Raw genomic sequence first — 21739 nt, forward strand, 5'->3', positions numbered from 1 at the left:
CCTGCATTACAAGACAGATTCTTAAGCACTGGACCACCAGGGAAGTCCCTGAGCACTGGGTTTTTTCATATTATAATCATGGGACTTTATTTTGAGGTCACTCACTGCTAGAGTTTGAACATATGAGTTATATTTGTGTGATACTGCATTAATTGGACAATATTCCATTACCATCTGAGCCACCAGGGAAGCCCCACAAATTGAAAAAAAAAGGCAACCTATCAATTCTTTGCTGTGAAGTGAACCAGAAAAACTGAATAGATTTGTCAACAATATACTCTCCTTTGTGTTTTCCTCTTTCCCTGAACTAAGAAGAATAAAATCAGTTTCTTGTGATATTTCAGGGACTTTTAGAACAAATGAATCTCCAGGAGATTCCAGGACTAGAGTGGACTGGCTTTCCAAAACTTATTTGTCCATGTGACCATTTTTTCAAGAAGCGTTTCTTGAGGTTTGTGTTTCATGGGACACATGAAATAATCTTTCTTATTACTCCCCAGTTCTCTATTCCTTTTGTTTGCAGAACAAAGCTCTCAGTCTGACAAGAGAAGCCCTTCACAACCTGGCCCCTGCTCTGTAGGTGTATCTCTCACAATTTCTTTCTTTCCTTCTTTTTTGGTTTTATTAAACTACTTGAGTTAGGACTAGTCAAATCTGAAGTCTCTGGTCTGGGGCTAGACTAATAGAATTTTTTCTTGAGCAAGAAATGGTTTGCCTGCTCCCTCCTACCCCGCCCCACCCCCCCACTCCCTCTTTGACCATAAGGTTCACAGCTATCTTAGCTATTACGTCAGCTTCTTAGACTTTCAAAGGAATGTTTAAATCAAGCAAATTTGCTGTGGAGGAAGTTAGTTGTTTAATATGAAAGCAATCTAATTTTTGGTAACCTAGCTAAGTTCTCCTGGAAACTCTAAAGACCAAATCTCTTGCTGGTATTTTCAGATAATGATTTTGTATATTTCAGATGACTTTATCTTAATTCATTTCCATTTTTGTCTTCTGTGTCTGTCCTGACAGTAGATACGATTCTCACGATTTCTGTTCAGTGATGCAATCAAATTTACCATCCCTGGAACTGATCAAGTCCATGCCCATCTTTCATTCATAAAAGAAGGATTTATTTGGCTTCTCAGGACAAGAAAGATCTATGTACAAAGGTTCTATCCTAGTACATGTGCGCAAAGGGCCTTTTGAATTTAATTTTTATTGTTATTATTATTAATTTTTGGCCATACAGTGCCACATGCCAGATCTTAGTTCCCCGACCAGAGACTGAACCCATGCCCCCTGTAGTGGAAACACTGAATCTTAACCGCTGAACTGCCAGGGAAGTCCCGCCTTTTGCATTTAGAAAAGAAGTAAGTAATGCTTAGTCCTGTGGGGCTCATACAGCTCTGAGAAATTTAGTATGAACTAAGAACCAGTCATAAGAGCTGGGGTTTACATCTAAAAGACTTCTGTATTCGTGGTCTGGGTTATTTATACGCTTTGGTTTTGCAGAGGACCAATTAACATTTCCTCCTTTAACCATCATAGAAAAGCATAAAGAAAAAACAAAGTCTCTGGTATTGCCACAAGCTGAGAAATACACCCAATGTCTACAGAACGATACCATGCAATCAAGTCTGAACCAGCATTGAGTAGGCGCTTGGAAGACGCCCTTCCATGTAAGAAGGTTGCTAGGCTTGAAATGTTCCCTTTCAAGAAAAGGTTCTCTCTCCCATCCTCAAAGAACCTTTACTTGGGGGTTATCTCTGCTCCTCCCTGCTGAACAGCTTATGGCTGGCTACCTGGTACACATTCAAGTTCATGACGTGCTTGGCCTTTTAAATTAGAAAAACAATTCCAAGGCCAGAGCTGTGTGTAGAAGCCACCCTTCCTGCCTTCTTTTCAGAACTAAGATTAAGGTTTTCTTATGAAAGCAGGACTTCCCTGGCAGTCCAGTGGTTAAGACTCCGCGCTTCCCTGCAAGGGGCAAGGGTGTGGGTTTCCAGGAACAAAGACTCCACATGTTGTTGTTGTGTGCTCAGTTGTGTTGGACTCTTTGTGACCCCAAGGACTGTAGCCTGCCAGGCTCCTTTGTCCATGGGATTTCCCAGACAAGAATACTGGAGTTGCCAGTATTCCTCCTCCAGGGGATCTTCCCAGCTCAGGGATGGAACCCATGTCTCTTGCATCTCCTGCCTTGGCAGGTGGATTCTTTACCACTAGTGCCACCTTGGAATCCCAAGATCTCTCATGCCGGGCAGCCAAAAAAAAAAAGGTTTTCTCATAAAGGATAGTTTTCTCACTGATTTAGCAAAAGCAGATGGTCATCAGAGAGATGTTTAAAAGGATAAAGATGGTAACAATAACCCTGTGTACGAGACAGCAAAAGAGACACTGATGTATAGAACAGTCTTATGGACTCTGTGGGAGAGGGAGAGGGTGGGAAGATTTGGGAGAATGGCATTGAAACATGTAAAATATCATGTATGAAATGAGTTGCCAGTCCAGGTTCGATGCACGATACTGGATGCTTGGGGCTGGTGCACTGGGACGACCCAGAGGGATGGAATGGGGAGGGGGGAGGGAGGAGGGTTCGGGATGGGGAACACATGTGTACCTGTGGCGGATTCATTTTGATATTTGGCAAATCTAATACAGTTATGTAAAGTTTAAAAATAAAATAAAATTAAAAAATAAAATAAAATAAAATAAAAGGATAAAGTGGAGGACACTCTTCTATCCCACAGCCTCTCCCTGATCTCCACGTTTTGGCTTCTGCTGGTTCTCTCAGAATAAACTGTTAAAGGAAGTACAGATCGTCTGGGCCCCACCCACTAGCCTCCTGGCCACAGCTCCATCTGCCTTGGGGTTTCAAAAAAACAGATCCACATCTGAGTCACTGGTGGCCTCTGTGGGTGAAACGGGGGCTGGCCTCTGGGATCAGGTGATGGTCGCATGGCTGGAAACACAATTACTAAGCCAATAGGAAGAGTGAATGTATTATAGGCATGCTTGCCCTGCTTCTGAAATTCAGGAGCTGCAAGGAAGCTGCTTTCAAAGTGAAAGGAGAATTTCAGTTCACCACAGGCTGTCCAGAAAGGAAGAATGTGGAGACATTGCATTACCTCAAAGCACAGCTGCGAGAGAGGAAGCCTGAGTTTCTACAGGTGGATCAGAAGAGCAAACGTCACAGGCTGACAACCCTCCACATCAGCTCAGCCAGAGTTGATCACTTCCCTCAGAGTATGGTTGTTGGGGGAAGTCTGTAAGGGTAATACTGGCCTAAATTTCCTGCTCGTGGGGGTCTGTAAACTCAGCATTAAGAGAAGGGTGGGTACTTCCACCATCTCAATTCTGCAACAAGTGCAGACAAACACCACTGGTTCTAGTCATTCATTTATTCATTGGTTATTTCACGTCATTTCACCAGTACTTACTGAGCACCTACTAGGTGTCCAGTGTTGCACGGATGCTGAAGAGACAGCAATTAACAAGAGGAGCTGTACTTGAACTGGTGGCAGCTCAGACCCATGGTGCTTTAGGATAAAGGACAGATGACCCTGTCTTCATGCTACCCAAGAAGGGCAAACCTGCAGGGGTTAGAAGTGCAAATAGATTAACATGAGAGCCAAAAAACCTTTGGGTTGGAAGGGACAGTTGGGAATTCCCTGGCAGACCAGTGGTTAGGGCTCCATGCTTCCACTAGGCTTGGGTTTGATCCCTGGTTGGGGACCTAGGATTCCTGCATCCCTGGCTGCCAAAAATGAAAAGGGAAGGTTCTGTTAGGATGATCCCTCTGACTTCCTTTTCTGACTCCTGGTGTTTTTCCAGGAAAATGACACTTACTGACTCACAATTAATAGTGTGAACTCTGACTTATTTTCTTAGTTCTGGGTCAGCATTGATTCAAACTCTTTACACCAGTCCTCTCTCCAACCAGTTGCGTTTATTTGTAAGAAAATTAAAGGCAATTATTAGTTTATATGTTTTTTTTTTCCCACTCATGCCATGCAGCATATGAGATCTTAGTTCCCTGAACAAGGATCGAACCTTCACCCCTTGTCTTCACAGAATCTTAACCACTGGACTGCCAGGGAAGTCCCTATAAGTTTATTATTATTCTATAAAATTAATGGGAATTATTCTGTTAGAACCATAGAATAGAGGAGGGAAGGGTAAGTATTTTTTTCCTACTGAGAACATCCAAAGATAATTAAAAATTAATGTATCTGATATCATTAGTGCTTCGGTTTTATCAAGATAAATGAGCAAGTGATAGGAAAAGAAGAGGTAGGGAATAAAAAGGAGAAAGAAATGGAGCTTAAAGAAGTCAGGAGGCTTCCCTGGTGGCTCAGTGGTAAAGAATCCACCTGCCCATGCAGGAAATATGAGTTCGACCCCTGGTCCAGAAATATCCCACATATTGAGTAGCATCTAAGCCCAAGCACCACAAGTACTGAGCCTGTGCTCCTGAGCCTGGGAGCTGCAACTACTGAGCCCACGTTCCCTAGAGCCTGTGCTCTTCACAAAGAGAGAAGCTGCCACAATGAGAAGCCTGAGCACTACCACTAGAGAGCAGCCCCCGATCGCCGCGACTAGAGAAAGCCCGAGGGGAGCAAAGAAGACCCAGCAAGCCAAAAATAAATAAATAAAATTATAGGGGAAAAAAAAAAGTCAGGAGCAAGACTTCCCCAGTTGCTAAGACTCCATGCTCCCAACACAGGGGGCCCAGTTTCGATCCCTGGTTGGGACGCTGTATCCCACATGCCACAACTAAAGACCTCACACACTGCAGCTAAATATTAGGATCAGCCAAATAAAAATAAATAAATAAGTATTTTTTTAAAAGTTAGGAGCTTTGCCACAGTGAAGTGGGTGAAACAAGATTGGAATTTAATATTGCTATTTCCTGGGCTTCTCTTAACTGCTGTGCCCAAAGGGTTCAGATCTTTCTAAAAACTGATGAATAAAGATAACAGCCACTCATCCTTCAAATCTCAGCATCCAAGTTTCAGAATATGAAAGCCAGGAATTAATACAACATGTCAAATAGGCATCAAACCTATAATTGAAAGACACATCCTGGTTTCTTTGTTTACTTTTCAGCTCTTAAGAGAATAAAAAACCTTAGGACTGGCAGCACCTAGAAAAGACATCTAGAAGTTGATATTTAGCTGGAAATTTATTTCATTGTCTATTTAAAGATATCTAAGAAAGAAAATGTCACAGCTTCCTAGATGAATCACTCCAGTGTTGAATAACTTCTTTAGCTTTCACCTACATCTAGTATCTTGAGTTTCTCAAGATGCTCTGCTTTTGTGATCGGGACTGTTACTGCTCTACATTTTTCACAATTCAACATCACAGTGCAACCACCCTCAACAAGACCCGCGAACCTCTCACACAGTGGGATTTATGTGAGTTGGTGGCTAGTGACCCTTATCCACATGGGCCAATGGATGGGAACTTCTTTGTCATGGGCAGGTGGCAGAGCTCTTGCCTTGAGCTTTGGTGAGTCCCTGCGTGTCATCCTGCCCAGGAATCTTTCATGTGGTTTCTTCTCCTTTATTACTTTGAAATCTGCTTTTAAATATCCAGGTAATTTATTTATTTATTGTAATTGAAGTACAATTGATTCAGAATGTTGCGTTAGTTTTGAAACAGAACAAGACCCTATGTTCCTTGGCCCCATGTCCTCAACCTTCCTTTTATTTGTGGAAAATTTAGCCAAAGAATAAGTTTAATTAGAGAAGTGAGAAAATGCAGAAGCAAAGAAAAGCAGTCAAACAGAACAAAACAATAACAGATTAGACAGTAAGCAAAGTCAAGGACCTTTTAGTTCCTTCTCAAGGGCTATAGATCATATTTGGAGCCATATCCTGTGAGCTGTCTTATAGATACTGAAACCTCCACCAGGTGGGAGAAGTTAACTACATAATGACCAGACTGTAGCCATGACATAAGCCGCCACAATTTCGAGAACTGGTCTCGTGGAAATGGGAACAAATCCATCCTGGAACTGAAGATTAACTGTACCTAAAATAATCAGGAAGATGCTGATCACAACTCTGATGACCAATTTCAAGATGACCGTCAGAGCTGACTGTGTTCTTTCTGCAATGTAGCCCCTCTCTCTGCCTATAAAAGCTTTTGCCCCCTGATTATCAGTGGGGGCTGATATACTCCAGTATTCTTGCCTGGAGAATTCCCGTGGATAGAGGAGCCTGGCAGGCTACAGTCCATGGGGTCGCAAAGAGTCTGATACAACTGAGTGACTAATACTTTCACTTTCATATATATATATATATATTTCACATATCTATATTCTTTTTCAGATTCTTTTCCATTATGGTATATTACAGGATATTGAATATAGTTGCCTTTGTTATACAGTAGCTCCCTGTTTATCTATTTTGTATGTAGGTGTTTGTATCTGCTTACCCCAAACTCCCAGTTTATTCCTTCCTGCTTCCCCTTTGGTAACCATAAATCTGTTTTTCATGTCTGTGAGTCTGTTCCTGTTTTGTAAATAACTTCCTTTGTGTCGTATTTTAGATTCCACATATACATGATATCATAGGCTATTTGTCTTTCTCTTTCTGATTTACTTCACTAGTATAACAATCTCTAAGTCCGTCTCAGTTCAGTTCAGTCGCTCAGTGGTGTCTGACTCTTTGCGACCCCATGAATCGCAGCACGCCAGGCCTCCCTGTCCATCACCAACTCCCGGAGTTCACTCAGACTCACGTCCATCGAGTCAGTGATGCCATCCAACCATCTCATCCTCTGAGGTCCCCTTCTCCTCCTGCCCCCAATCCCTCCCAGCATCAGAGTCTTTTCCAATGAGTCAACTCTTCGCATGAGGTGGCCAAAGTACTGGAGTTTCAGCTTTAGCATCATTTCTTCCAAAGTCCTTCTACATTGCTGCAAATGGCAGTATTTAATTCTTGTTTATGACAAGTAATATTCCATTATATATATTATGGGACCTCTATTTCTTCAGTGCAGCTTTTGTTTCTCAGGCTTTCTCCAGTGAAGAGAAAATCAAGGGCCCAAATCATAACTCCAGAAATTGATTCTCTAAGGCCCACTCGCTATGCTAAGGCCCCACTCCAGAGTTCTTCCTCTCCTCAGTACTAGACACCTGTTGTTTTTGTCTACCCAGCCTTCATCCCCTCCTCAACTGATAGAACTCTGATTTCTTGTAGGATCATTCCCTCCCCCCAAATTATTAATACCATGTAATCCAGCAATCCCACTTCTGGATCCATACACACAGAAGAACTGAAAGCAGGGTCTTGAAGAGATATTTGTACACCCATCTTCATAGCAGCATCATTTACAATAGTTAAAATTTGGAAACAACCAAAGTGTTCATAAATGGATGAATAGATAAGCAAAGTATGTTACACACATACAATGGAATACTATTTGGCTTAAAAAGGAGGGAAATTCTGACATACGCTACAACATGGTTGAACTCTGAGGATTTTATGCTAGGTGAAATAAGCCAGACACAAAATACAAAAAAGATAAATACTGTATAAGTCCACTTATATGAGATATTTAGAAGAGTCAAAATCTTGGAGATAGAATGTAGAATGGTGATTGCCAAGGCTATTGTGTAATGAGTCTAGAGTTTCAGTTTTACAAGGAAAGAGTTCTGGAGATGAATGGTGGTGATGGTTGTACAACATTATGAATGTATTTAATACTGTTGATTTACATCCTTTAAAATGGTTAGGACAGTAAATTTCATGTTATGTGTACTTTACAAAAAAATCTCTTGAGAGCTTTTAACTAGCCTGATGCCCAGGCTGTATCTCTAACTAATTAATTACATCAGATTCTCTGAGGGTGGGATCCAGGTGTGTGTATATATATATATATATATATATATATATATATATTCCCCCCCCCTTGAAAATAATGGAAACAGTGACAGACTTTATTTTCTTGGGCTGCAAAATCACTGCAGATGATGACTGCAGCCATGAAATTAAAAGACCCTTGCTCTTTTTAAGAAAAGCTATGACAAACCTAGACAGTGTATTAAAAAGCAGAGATATTACTTTGCCAACAAAGGTCTGTCTAGTCAAAACTATGGTGTTTCCAGTAGTCATGTATGGATGTAAGAGTTGGACCATAAAGAAGGCTGAGCACTGAAGAACTGTTGCTTTTGAACTGTGGTTTTGGAGAAGACTCTTGAGAGTGCCTTGGACTGCAAGGAGATCCAACCAGTCCATCCTAAAGGAGATCAGTCCTGGGTGTTCATTGGAAGGACTGTTGTTGAGGCTGAAACTCCAATACTTTGGCCACCTGATGGGAAGAGCTGACTCATTAGAAAAGACCTTGATGCTGGGAAAGACTAAGAACAAGAGGAAAATGGTCTGAGAGAGATGAGACGGTTGAATGGCATCACTAACTCAATGGACGTGAGCTTGAGCAAGCTCAGGAAGGTGGTGAAGGACAGGGAAACCTGCTGTGCTGCAGTCTGTGTGCTGTGCTGTTCTTAGTCGCTCAGTCATGTCTGACTCTTTGCGACCCCATGGGCTGTAGCCCACCAGGCTCTTCTGTCCATGGGGATTCTCCAGGCAGGAATACTGGAGTGGGATGCTATTCCCTCCTCCAGATTATCTTCACAACTGAGGGATTGAACCCAGGTCTCCCAAGTCTTTACGGTCTGAGCCACCAGGGAAGCCCAAGAATACTGGGATGAGTAGCCTTCCTTTCTCCAGAGGATCTTTCTGACCCAGAAATCAAACCAGGGTCCCCTGCATTGCAGGCAGATTCTTTACCAGTTGAGCTACCAGGGAAGCCCAGTGCTACAGTCTATGGGGTCACAAAGATTCGGACATGACTGAGTGACTGAACAACAATAAAGTCTCCCCTGGTAATTCAAGTGCAGTCAAAGCTGAGTCCCAATACACTAAAAGTAAAGTATATGTCAACTCTCCCTTCTCAAACTCTTCTGGAATAGCACTGAGTGGAATGTTGGGTAGGATCCCCTGTATATTAATGAAATATAAAAACCTATATGGCCTTCTCTGGTGGCTCAGATAGTAAAGAATCTGCCTGCAATGCAGAAGAGCTGGGTTCTGTCTTTGGATCAGGAGGATTCCATGAAGAAGGGAATGGCAATCCACTCCAGTATTCTCTCCTGGAGAATTCCATGGACACAGGAGGCTTGTGAGCTACAGTCTATGAGGTCACAAAGAGTCATATGTGACTGAGCAACTAACACACACACACAAACCTATATCATTTATTTTTTAAGCCTACTGATTATTTCTTTTCTGTTTTTTTTCTTTCCTTAAAACATTTTTATTTATTTATTTGACTATGCCAGGTCTTAGTTACAGCATGCAGGATCACTTTCCCTGACCAGGGATTGAACCCAGGCTCCCTGCATTGGAAGTGCAGAGTCTTAGCCACTGGACCACCAGGGAAGTCCCAAAACCTATATAATTTAAGTGGTTATTTCTCTTGTATCTTCTTTCTCCACCCCCTCCTACTTTTGCTTCTTTCCCTCTTCCCGTCTTCCTTTCTGCCAAGCATATTTAATGTATAAAAACTATAAAATGTATAATGTATAAAAACTATACAGTCCATGGAATTCTCTAGGCCAGAATACTAGAGCGGGTGACATTTCCCTTCTCCAGGGGATCTTCCCAACCCAGGGATCAAACCCAGGTCTCCCACATTGCAGGTGGATTCTTTACCAGCTGAGCCACAAGGTAAGCCCATATTTAATTGAATTGTAAGTTTGGTGTTAGTATGGTGTTCTTTTCCTCCTCTATCAATTGTCTTCCAAAACAGAAATTCCTGACTTAACTGCCTTTCCACCTTCCAATTTACATCTTTTCTGAAGTTCTAATTCTAGTTCCTAGCTCTCTGCCTCCCTCTCCTTTACCTTTTATTCTTGAGCAATATAGCTCTTGCCCAAATAGTATGCCCAGGGTCCTTGACTTCCAGCATTCCCAAGATGGCCATACCAACAAAGTCCTTCTGGAATCCTCATCGTCTCATATTCATTTCATAGTGTTGGGTACTCAGGGCTTAGTAAAAGTAATCTATGTGTAAGGGGCAAGTTCCCTAGGAAGACAGGAGATGGAAACCCTGGATCCCAGGGCAATGGACTTTTGAGAAGTCCCCCCTTCATCTTCTTATTGTTGGCAATAAAGTTTACTCAATCAGTTGATTGAAAGGAAGGTCTTCTTTGGTTTGGGTGGGTGTTCAGGACAGTTAGGGAAGGTGGAAAGAGAAATGCTCCTTCTGTGTACCGGGTCCCAGTCAAGGCCCAAGGGGCTCAGTTTAAAAGGCACAGCACCTGCCGTAAGGAAAACACAGTCTAAGGGAGAGGCAAGTGATTCAGTTCAGTGTAGTCGCTCAGTCCTGTCCAACTCTTTGCAACCCCATGAATCGCAGCACACCAGGTCTCCCTGTCCATCATCAACTCCCAGAGTTCACTCAGACTCACGTCCATCAAGTCAGTGATGCCATCCAGCCATCTCATCCTCTGTCATCCCCTTCTCCTCCTGCCCCCAATCCCTCCCAGCATCAGAGTCTTTTCCAGTGAGTCAACTCTTCGAATGAGGTGGCCAAAGTACTGGAGTTTTAGCTTTAGCATCATTCCTTCCAAAGAAATCCCAGGGCTGATCTCCTTCAGAATGGACTGGTTGGATCTCCTTGCAGTCCAAGGGACTCTCAAGAGTCTTCTCCAACTTACCATAAGGTGTTTTAATCACCTGCAAGTGATTAGCAGGTGATTAAAACACCTTATGGTAAGTGCTGTGCTGGGGTGAGCATGGGTGCCATGGAAACTAAGAGAAGGGAACCAAACCTACCATGAGGAGATGAAGGAGTAGTCAAGAAAGGCTTCTTGTAAGGAGGCATCATGAAGACTGTGTTTAATTTTTAACTTAAAAAATATGCAGGTAACATAGGTTCAGTGTAGAAAATTAGAGTGAGTCAAGAAAGGACATGAAAGATAAGCATAAACACCTTTTTGAAAACGTTCTGGGACTTCCTTTGTGGTCCGGTGGTTAAGAATCTGCCTTGCAATGCAGGGGACTTGGATTCAATCCCTGGTGGGGAATTAAGAGCCCACTTGCCCCAGAGCAATTGAGCCTGCACTCTACAACTACTGAGCCTCTGTGCTCCAGAACCCTCGAGCCACAACTAGAGAGTCCATTTGAAAGTGTTAGTTGCTCACTCAGAGTTGTCCCACTCTGCAAGTCCATGGACTGTAGCCCACCAGGCTCCTCTCTCCATGGGATTCTCCAAGCAGGAATACTGAAGTGGGTAGCCATTCCCTTCTCTAAGGGATCTTCCCAACCCAGGATCAAACCTGGGTCTCCTGCATTACAGGCAGATTCTTTACTATCTGAGCCACCAAGGAAGCCCAGAGGATCCATGGTTCACCACAAAAGATTCCATATGATCCAGCGAAGATCCCACATGCTGTAACTAAGACCCAACTAAGCCAAAAAAAACCAAAATTCTAATTTGTGCAATGTTGAAGGGAGTTACAAGATTAAACTTGTAACCACACTTTATTGTACAGGGTCCTGTCCTGGGATGCCATGCTTGGTGACAGGTGCCTGAAAATGCTGAAATCAGTCTCTGCAAAGATGTAAGTTCCCTGAGGAAACAAGAGGGGGAAGATCTGTATCCAGGCCAAGGTCTTTTGAGGAGTCCTCCTCCACCCTCTGATTGCTGGCAGCAAAAGTTACCCACCCAGTGAAGACCTTGAGGGGTCTTTCCAGCTGAAGCGTGCATTGGACCTTACTTTATTTTTATTTTCTGAGAAAGAAATGGAAAATTTTATTCAAGCCAACCTGAGGATTAATCTGGGAACAGACTTTCAGGAAACTGAGGACTCCTCCCAGACCTTATTTCATTTTTTAATACATCTAAGCACTGAATGTGTGTTCCCAACTACCTGGCAGGGGGTGCAGAATGCAAATGGGAATATAGATCATGTGTCCTCCAAAGAGCTACCAGTTTTGCTAGGAACGTCTAAAATGAATACTGTTTTTCTCCTGATGATGAGAATACTTTCTGTCTGAATCTCAGTGCCTAGCAGGCAGACCATGGCCTAGGCATTTAAAATATTTGATAAAGAATGCATAAAACAAGTAGAAAACACTGAGTCTGTTTATAAGCTCCAGCCCTATGGTATGATAGACCATAGGGGAATAAAAATTCTTGTTGTTGTCAATTTTTATTAAGTAATCTATTTCTTTTTTAAAAAAATTATTAATAATTATTTTTGGCTATGCTGGGCCTTAGTTGCTGTGCTGGCTTTCTCTAGTTGCAGTAAATGGGCTTCTTATTGTGGCGACTTCTTGTTGTGGAGCAAGGGTTCCAGGGCCCACAGGCTTCAGCAGCTGCAGCACACAGGCTCGGTAGTTGTAGCTCACAGGCCTAGTATGCAGAGTCAGCAGGTGCAGTGCATGCGCTTAGTTGCTCAGCAGCATGTGGAATCTTTCCAGACCAGGGACTGAACCCATGTCCCCTGCATTGGCAGGTGGATTCTTATCCACTGCACCACCAGGGAAGTCCCTTAATCTATTTCTTTATTTAAGTTGTACTAGATGATATAACTGGAGAAGGAAATGGGAACCCACTCCAGTGTTCTTGCCTGGAGAATCCCAGGGACAGGGGAGACTGGTGGGCTACCATCTCTGGGGTCACACAGAGTCAGACACGACTGAAGTGACGCAGCAGCAGCAGCAGATGATGATATAACATCTGATGCCTACTTGGAAAGATACAAAAGGGTACACATTTAAAATTCTCCTTCTTAGGAATTCCCTGGAGGTCCAATGGTTAGGACTCAGCACTTTCAATCTCTGGTGTGGGCAGGGTACTAACATCCCACAAATCATGTGGTACAAGAGAAAAATAAGCATAAATAAAATTCTTCCTGGTTGCACAACTGGGCAATATATTCAATCACTGAATGTTACACTTTAAATAGGTGAATTGTATGTTATGCGAATTGCATCTCAATAAGGCTGCTAGAAAAATGAAACAATCTTCCTCCTATCCTCCCATTCTTGTGCCTTGGCCACCCTGTTTTTTCCAGAAACAATCTTGTCGTCTGTTTTCTTCTTCCAGAGGGATATAGATATAGATAGGTATAGAAATACACATTCCTTTACATAGAAACAAGAATACACAGAAGAACTGTACAAAAAAGATCTTCACAATCCAGATAATCATGATGGTGTGATCACTCACCTAGATCCAGATATCCTAGAATGTGAAGTCAAGTGGGCCTTAGAAAGCATCACTACGAACAAAGCTAATGGAGGTGATGGAATTCCAGTTGAGCTATTTCAAATCCTAAAAGATGATGCTGTGAAAGTGTTGCACTCAATATGCCAGCAAATTTGGAAAACTCAGCAGTGGCCACAGGACTGGACATGGTCAGTTTTCATTCCATCCCAAAGAAAGGCAATGCCAAAGACTGCTCAAACTACGGCACAATTGCACTCATCTCACATGCTAGTAACGGAGAAGGCAATGGCAACCCACTCTGGTACTCTTGCCTGGAAAATCCCATGGACGGAGGAGCCTGGTAGGCTGCTGTCTATGGGGTCGCACAGAGTCGGACACGGCTGAAGCGACTTAGCAGCAGCAGCAGCACACGCTAGTAAAGTAATGCTCAAAATTCTCCAAGCCAGGCTTCAGCAATTTGTGAACTGTGAACTTCCAGATGTTCAAGCTGGTTTTAGAAAAGGCAGAGGAACCAGAGATCAAATTGCCAACATCCACTGGATCATGGAAAAAGCAAGAGAGTTCCATAAAAACATCTATTTCTGCTTCATTGATTATGCCAAAGCCTTTGACTGTGTGGATCACAATAAACTGTGGGAAATTCTGAAAGAGATGGGAATACCAGACCACCTGACCTGCCTCTTGAGAAACCTATATGCAGGTCAGGAAGCAACAGTTAGAACTGGACATGGAACAACGGACTGGTTCCAAATAGGAAAAGGAGTATGTCAAGGCTGTATATTGTCACTCTGCTTATTTAACTTTTGTGCAGAGTACATCATGAGAAATGCTGGGCTGGAAGAAGCACAAGCTGGAATCAAGATTTCCGGGAGAAAGATCAATAACCTCAGATATGCAGATGACGCCACCCTTATGGCAGAAAGTGAAGAGGAACTAAAAAGCCTCTTGATGAAAGTGAAAGAGGAGAGTGAAAAAGTTGGCTTAAAGCTCAACAACATTCAGAAAACGAAGATCATGGCATCTGATCCCATCACTTCATGGGAAATATATGGGGAAACAGTGTCAGACTTTATTTTTGGGGCTCGAAAATCATTGCAGATGGTGATTGCAGCCATGAAATTAAAAGACGCTTACTCCTTGGAAGGAAAGTTATGACCAACCTAGACGGCATATTAGAAAACAGAGACATTACTTCGTCAACAAAGGTCCGTCTAGTCAAGGCTATGGTTTTTCCATTGGTCGTGTATGGATGTGAAAGTTGGACTGTGAAGAAAGCTGAGCGCCAAAGAATTGATGCTTTTGAAGTGTGGTGTTGGAGAAGACTCTTGAGAGTCCCTTGGACTGTAAGGAGATCCAACCAGTCCATCCTAAAGGAGATCAGTCCTGGGTGTTCATTGGAAGGACTGATGCTGAGACTGAAACTCCAATACTCTGGCCACCTCATGTGAAGAGTTGACTCATTGGAAAAGACCCTGATGCTGGGAGGGATTGGGGGCAGGAGGAGAAGGGGACGACAGCGGATGAGATGGTTGGATGGCATCACCAACTCGATGCACATGAGTTTGGGTGAACTCTGGGAGTTGGTGATGGACAGGGAGGCCTGGCGTGCTGCAATTCATGGGGTCGCAAAGAGTCAGACACGACTGAGCGACTGAACTGAACTGAACTGATATACATATAATAGCACACATGCACATATGTATACAGAAGTATATATCACCCTCTTTTTATTTAATCAATTTAATTTATTTATTTGGATGCACTGGGTCTCAGCTGAGGCATGGGGAATATTTTAATTGCATCTTACAGGATCTAGTTCCCTGAAAGTGAAAGTGTTAGTCACTCAGTCGTGTCCAAATCTTTGCAACCCCACGGGATTGTAGTTTACCAGGTTCCTCTGCCCATGGGATTCTCCAAGCCAAAATACTGGAGTGGGTTGTCATTCTCTTCTCCAGGGGATCTTCCTGACCCAGGGATTGAACCTGGGTCTCCTGCATTGCAGGCAGATTCTTTACCATTTTAGCCACCAAAAAAAAAAAAAAAACAAAAAAACAAAAAAACACACACCAAAAAACAAAAAAAAAAACCCAACCAGGGATCAAATTCAGGTCCTCTGCACTGGGAGTGCAGGGTCTTAACCAGGGGATCACCAGGGAAGTCCACCATCTTCTTTTTATTTTTTTATTTTATTTTATTTTTAAACTTTACAATATTGTATTGGTTTTGCCAAATATTGAAATGAATCTGCCACAGGTATACATATGTTCCCCATCCTGAACCCTCCTCCCTCCTCCCTCCACCATCTTCTTTTTAATAGAAAAGCCTAGGGCAGAGTCCTAGAGGGTATGTGCGTGCGTGTTCAGTCATGACCAACTCTTTGGGACCCCATGAACTGTAGCCCACCAGTCACTGTCCATGGAGTTTTCCAGGCAAGGATGGGTTGAATGGATTGCCATTTCCTCCTCCAGGGGATCTTCCCCACCCAGGGATCGAACCCAAGTCTCTTCTCTCCTAGAAGGATTAGAGACCAAAGTCTAGGAGAGGACAGTGGGTAACAGCTGCTGTGAAAGAGCAGAAGCACAGGCAGACAGAAGAGTCATGAAGTGCATTTTCAGACAGAACGGAGTTCAGACTGTGTTGAAAGATGGGAGGGAAATATAACCAGTCAGAGACTACAAGGAAGCCTAGGGCTTATTTGTGACACACAGGATCCCTGGTCTTTTGGCACCATAAAAGGGGACCAATGTATCCCAGTTTTGCCCTAAACCTTCCCAGTTTTAAGGCACAAGCTTTCAAGTCCTGGAAAATCCAGGAGTATCAGAACCATTCAATCATCTTGGTGGGTTGATCCTCTCTTCCCCCGCACCCTGCCCAGGCGATAGAGATGGTGAGTTTTATTTCATCTTGTCTGGATGGAGGTTTGATTTGTTCTCAAATGTTCCAGGATGGAAAGAGACACGGAGAAAGCACAGGGTTAGATTGTCAGCTTTGTTTTCACCTTCACTGTCAAAGGAGAGAGCAGCATGACCGATTGCAGAACTGAACCTGGAGGCTGGATTTTCTTCATGTTTCTTTGGCTCCAATGTAAATCAGATCAGGTGTCTTGATCCTTTTTACCACCACCCTTCTCACCTGACTCTCTGGCAGGCTTTGTTCCCTGCACGGTCTGGATCAGGACTGGCCTTGTCACTTTGACCTTTTGGGACATTTGCTCATCTATCTTTTCACCTTTCCTGCTGGTCTTTGCTCAGATGGCAGAGCCGGAACTACTATTGCTGCTCTGTGTCTGAGCTCTGAGATCAGCAGGAGGGTTAGATTGCTTCCCCAGGAGCCTTCTTCTTTGGTGGAGCGGCTGGCATTACCTTTAGAGATTGCTCAGGTTTGGGAGGCTTAGAAGTTGAAGAGTGACAATTTTTCTCCTTAGTAAGTATTTTCTTTTCTAGAGACTTCTTCCTATCTTTTCTTCATACATTTCTGCTAGGTGCGGTCTGTGATGACTCACTTCCTGTCCTCAGCCTTTCCTTTTCCTGAATTTCTTCACTTTGTCAGCTGTGTGTCTCTCCCGAGTTTGAAGTTCTAGTTTTGGCTCTAGAATGTCCCTAGCAGCTATGTCAACAAGCTTTGCCCCTCACTCACAGAGGCTGCTCACCCGGAGGTGCTGGTAGAGGAAATGTCTTCCTTGGGAGTACCCTGAGGCTTTACATTCACAATGAGTCTGTGGGTGGGAGGACCTGTACCATCATGCCTCTCTAATCATCTCGTCTGCCATAACTATCTTCATAGTCGTCTCCTCTTCCTTTGTATTTCTAATCCCTCTGGTGCCCACGACCAAATACTCTTCCTGCCACTGCCTGTCCTGTAATCATAGCCTCTGTCATAGTCTCTACTGCATCAGTCATCATAGCAATCCTGGCCCCCATGTCAATCCACATTCCCATGTGGACCGGACCATCCTACTATCCTATTTATCCTAACACACATCGTGATATTGGCATGAATCATAACTATCTCAACACTTGTCTCCAAAGCTATCATCACCTCTTCTGGACAAGTAGTCCTCAAAGCTGTCCGCAGCACGATGAGCCCTACAGTGTGAATCTCTTGGCCAAAAGAACCAAGTATCAGCCGAAGGATCCAGTATTGGATCAGCAATATCCATTTGAAATCTCCTGCCTTCTAGAAATCCTTCACTGATACTCAGGGTAGTACTGAGCAAGGAATCTAAACTCGGGACCTCAAAGTCAGGGTAACCAAAACCTTTCAATCTACTTGCTGGGTTCATGGGATAAATGCACTGGATGATAATGATGTATCAACTCAGGTTCATTGATTGTAGCGAATGTACCACCCTGGTGGGGGTGGACTTTGCTACTGGGGGTAGCTGTCGGTATGTGGGGAGAGGAGGTATATGGGAACTCTGTACTTCCTGCTCAATTTTGCTATAAACCTAAAATCTACTCTTTTGTTTTTTAAGATTGCTTTTTTGATGTGCACCATTTTTAAAGTCTGTACTAAATTTGTTACAATATTGTTCCTGTTTTCTGGTTTTTTATTTTTCCACCAGGAGGCATATGGGATCCTAACTCCCTGACCAGGGATCGAACCTGCACCCCCTGCATTGGAAAGCGAAGTCTTAACCATTGGACCACCAGGGAAGTCCTAAACTACTCTTAAAAAGTACAGTCTATTTAGGTCTGCCACCCATTTTTTGATTGGATTGTTTGTGTTTTGTTTTGTTTTGTTTTTTGCTATTGAGCTCCATAAGTTGTTATCACATTTTGGAGATTAATCTTTTTGTCTGACGTAAACAGACATTTCTCCAAAGACATACAGATGGCCAAGAGGCACATGAAAAGATGCTCAACATCACTAATCATTAGAGAAGTGTAAGTCAAAACCACAGTGAGGTATCACTTCATACCAGCCAGAATAGCCATCATCAAAAAATCTACAAACAATAAATGATGGAGACTGTGTGGAGAAAAGGGAACCCTCCTACTCTGTTGGTAGGGGTGTAAATTGGTACAGCCACTGTGGAGAACAGTAAAGAGGGTCCTTAAAAACCTAAATGTAGAACACCACATGACCCATCAGTCCCACTCCCGGGCATATACCCTGAGAAAACCATAATTCAAAAAGACACAAATGCCCCCATGTTCACTGATGCTCAGGGTACTGCTATTTACGATAGCCAGGACATGGAAGCAACCTAGATGTCCACTGACAGATAAATGGATAAAGAAGATGTGGTACATATATATAATGGAATATTACGCAGCCATAAAAAAGAATCAATTTGAGTCAGTTCTAGTGAGGTAGATGAATCTAGAACCTATTATTTGGAGTGAAGTAAGCCAGAAAGAGAAAAATAAATATTTCATATCAACGCATATGTATGGAATCTAGAAAAATGGTACTGATGAACCTACTTGAAGGACAGAAATAGAGGCACAGATGTAGAGAACAGATTTTTCAACACAGTGGGGGAAGGAGGCGGGGATGAACTGAGAGAGTAGCATTGACACATATACACTGCTACTGCTAAGTTGCTTCAGTCGTGTCCGACTCTGTGCGACCCCACAGACGGCAGCCCACTAGGCTCCTCTGTCCCTGGGATTCTCCAGGCAAGAATACTGGAGTGGGTTTCTATTTCCTTCTCCAATGCATGAAAGTGAAAAGTGAAAGTGAAGTCACTCAGTTGTGCCCGACTCTTAGCGACTCCATGGACTGGAGCCTACCAAGCTTCTCTGTCCATGGGATTTTCCAGGCAAGAGTACTGGAGTGGGGTGCCATTGCCTTCTCCAACATATACACTACCATGAGTAAAATAGATAACCAGTGGGAAGCAACTCCCTTGCATAGCACAGGGAGTTCAGCTCAGTGCTCTGTGATGACCTTGAGGGTGGAATTGGGAGAGTGGGAGGGAGGCTCAGGAGGGAGGGGATATAGGTATACTCGGAGAAGGCAATGGCAATCCACTCCAGTACTCTTGCCTGGAAAATCCCATGGATGGAGGAGCCTGGTAGGCTGCAGTCCATGGGGTTGCTAAGAGTCGGACATGACTGAGCAACTTCACTTTCACTTTTCACTTTCATGCATTGGAGAAGGAAATGGCAACCCACTCCAGTGTTCTTGCCTGGAGAATCCCAGGGACAGGGGAGCCTGGTGGGCTGCCGTCTATGGGGTCGCACACAGTCGGATACGACTGAAGCGACTTAGCAGCAGAAGCAGCAGCAGCATGGTTGATTCATGATGTTGAACAACAGAAACTAGCACAACATTGTAAAGCGATTATATTCCAATAAAAAAATAAAACCATCATACAATAAAAAAGTAGAATCTATTTTTAAAATATTAAAGTCATTTTAAAAATTAACTGTTCCAGATCTAATTATGATTACATCAGATTTCTTTTTGCTATTGTTTGCATATATAACTTCTGCATGTACACCTTACAGATATGTCTCTTATCTTTTATCCAGGCAGATAAGCTTTGTATTATAACAGTTCTTATGCCATACATGCTTAATGTCAATACTGATATACTGGCATTTATAGCTACCACTTACTGTTGTTAATCTCTACCTGTCCCACCTGTTTCTTGTCTTTTTTTTCCTCTTTTCTTGCCCACTTTGAATAAATCACAGATTTTTATTATTACATTTTCTCCTATTAGTTATATCACCTTTGTATTAATATCATTCTTTAAGTGATTACCCCAAGACTATAACATGCATTCTTGACCTAATACAGTATAACTAAGTTAGTACTTTATTTTCCCAGATAATGCAAAGATGTTTGACTGCTTATTAAAAAATTTTATTTGTTTATTTTTGGCTGTGCTGGGTCTTCATTGCTGTACTAGGGCTTTCTTGAGTTGCAGAGAGCAGGGACTACTCTATTTGCTGTGTGTGAATTTCTTGTTGCAGTGGCTTATCTTATGCACGGGCTCTAGGGTGCTCAGGCTTCAGTAGTTGTGGTGCACAGGCTTAGTTGCTGTGGAACATGTGGAATCTTCCCAGACCAGGGATTGCGAATCCGTGTCCCCTGCACTGGCACTTAGATTTTCCACCACTGAACCACCTGGGAAGTTCAGTTTTAGGCTGCTTTCACTGCATTTACCTACTCCCACCTTTCAAGCTGTGGGCTTCCCCAGTGGCTCAGTGGTAAAAGAATCTGTCAATATAGGAGTCATAGAAGATGATGGTTTGATCCTTGGGTCAGGAAGATCCCCTGGAGGAGGAAATGGCAACCCATTCCAGTATTCTTGACTGGTAGCAAAGAGACAGGACACACTAAGCACACACCTCTTGTACTATTGTTACTTATTTTAGTTTTGCTATTGTCTAGTCGCTAAGTTGTGTCCAACTCTTGTGTGACCCCATGGACTGTAGCCCACCAGGCTCCTCTGTCCATGGGATTTCCCAGGCAAGAATACTAGAGTTGGTTGCCATTTCCTCTTCCAGGGGATCTTCCCAACCCAGGGATCAACCTTGTTTTTGCTCCAGGCTCTTCAAAAGTGACAGTTGGGTTTTTTGGTCTCTTTGTATTTTGGGGGCCAGAATTTGCCCCAACTGTACATGCATGCACATGCATGTAGTTATTTTTAATCTCATGCAGTTTCTTTATATTTTGCCGCTCGAGGAGAGATATGCCCAGGTCAAGCATTGCAGCACTGCATTAAAGAGTCCAAGGCCCCAGCCGGTCTCACTGATTCAGATTCCAGAGCTACTGTGTAGTCACTGTGACTCTGCATGCTGTTAAAACTGGCACATACTCTTTTCCCTTCCAGTAATTTTTTATCCCATTCAGCTGACCATGACTCAGGACTTATCTTCTTTTTCCAAAATGGAACTTCTTGCATGTTTTTTTCCTTGAGTATAAAGCTTGACTCTCCTAACATTTTCAACCACTGTGCTCTCCTGCCTGTTCCCTTTCCATCATAGCACTTATCTTGATTTTAATAATATAAATATATTACTAAAATAGTGTCTGTCTCCCTAACTAGATAATTGTTAAGCTTCAGAAGGGCAGGGACCAGGCCTATTTTGTTCACATCTTTATTCCCATTACATACAGGTGGACATATGGTCCTCCCTGCATAGTAAATGAATAATAACAATAATAAAAACCTTCCACATAATTTACAAATGGCAAGCAGATTTCTGATTCATTAGCTCAGATTGTTATTGTTCAAGCCATGATCATCTTTTGAAAAAGTCACAGATCTATGAAGACTAAATCCACTAAAATATATACACAAGCTAATTTCAAATGCAGACTTCCCAGGTGGCTTGGTGGTAAAGGATCTGCTTGCCAATGCAGGATACGCAAGAGATGCAGGCCGATCCCTAGGTATGGAAGATCCCATGGAGAAGAAAATGGCAACCCTTCTCCAGTATTCTTGCCCGGAAAATGCCATGGACAGAGAAACCTGGAGGGCTACTGTCCATGGGGTCACCAAGAGTTGGACATGACTGGGCACATAGCACAGGGCAATTTC

At 43.0% G+C, this 21739-nt stretch overlaps 1 non-coding gene and 1 pseudogene across 1 annotated transcript; both read right to left on the reverse strand.

Annotated features, from left to right (window-relative positions):
• Positions 1 to 9364: 9364 nt before the first annotated feature.
• TRNAG-UCC (transfer RNA glycine (anticodon UCC)) lies at positions 9365 to 9437 on the reverse strand. The gene has a single exon. It is a non-coding gene; the product is annotated as a tRNA-Gly (tRNA).
• Positions 9438 to 16547: 7110 nt separating this feature from the next.
• LOC129623810 (eukaryotic translation initiation factor 4B-like) lies at positions 16548 to 17518 on the reverse strand (annotated as a pseudogene).
• Between the last annotated feature and the right edge of the window lie 4221 nt (positions 17519 to 21739).

Source organism: Bubalus kerabau, chromosome 11 (genome assembly GCF_029407905.1).
Source record: "Bubalus kerabau isolate K-KA32 ecotype Philippines breed swamp buffalo chromosome 11, PCC_UOA_SB_1v2, whole genome shotgun sequence".
Taxonomy (NCBI): Eukaryota; Metazoa; Chordata; class Mammalia; order Artiodactyla; family Bovidae; genus Bubalus; species Bubalus kerabau.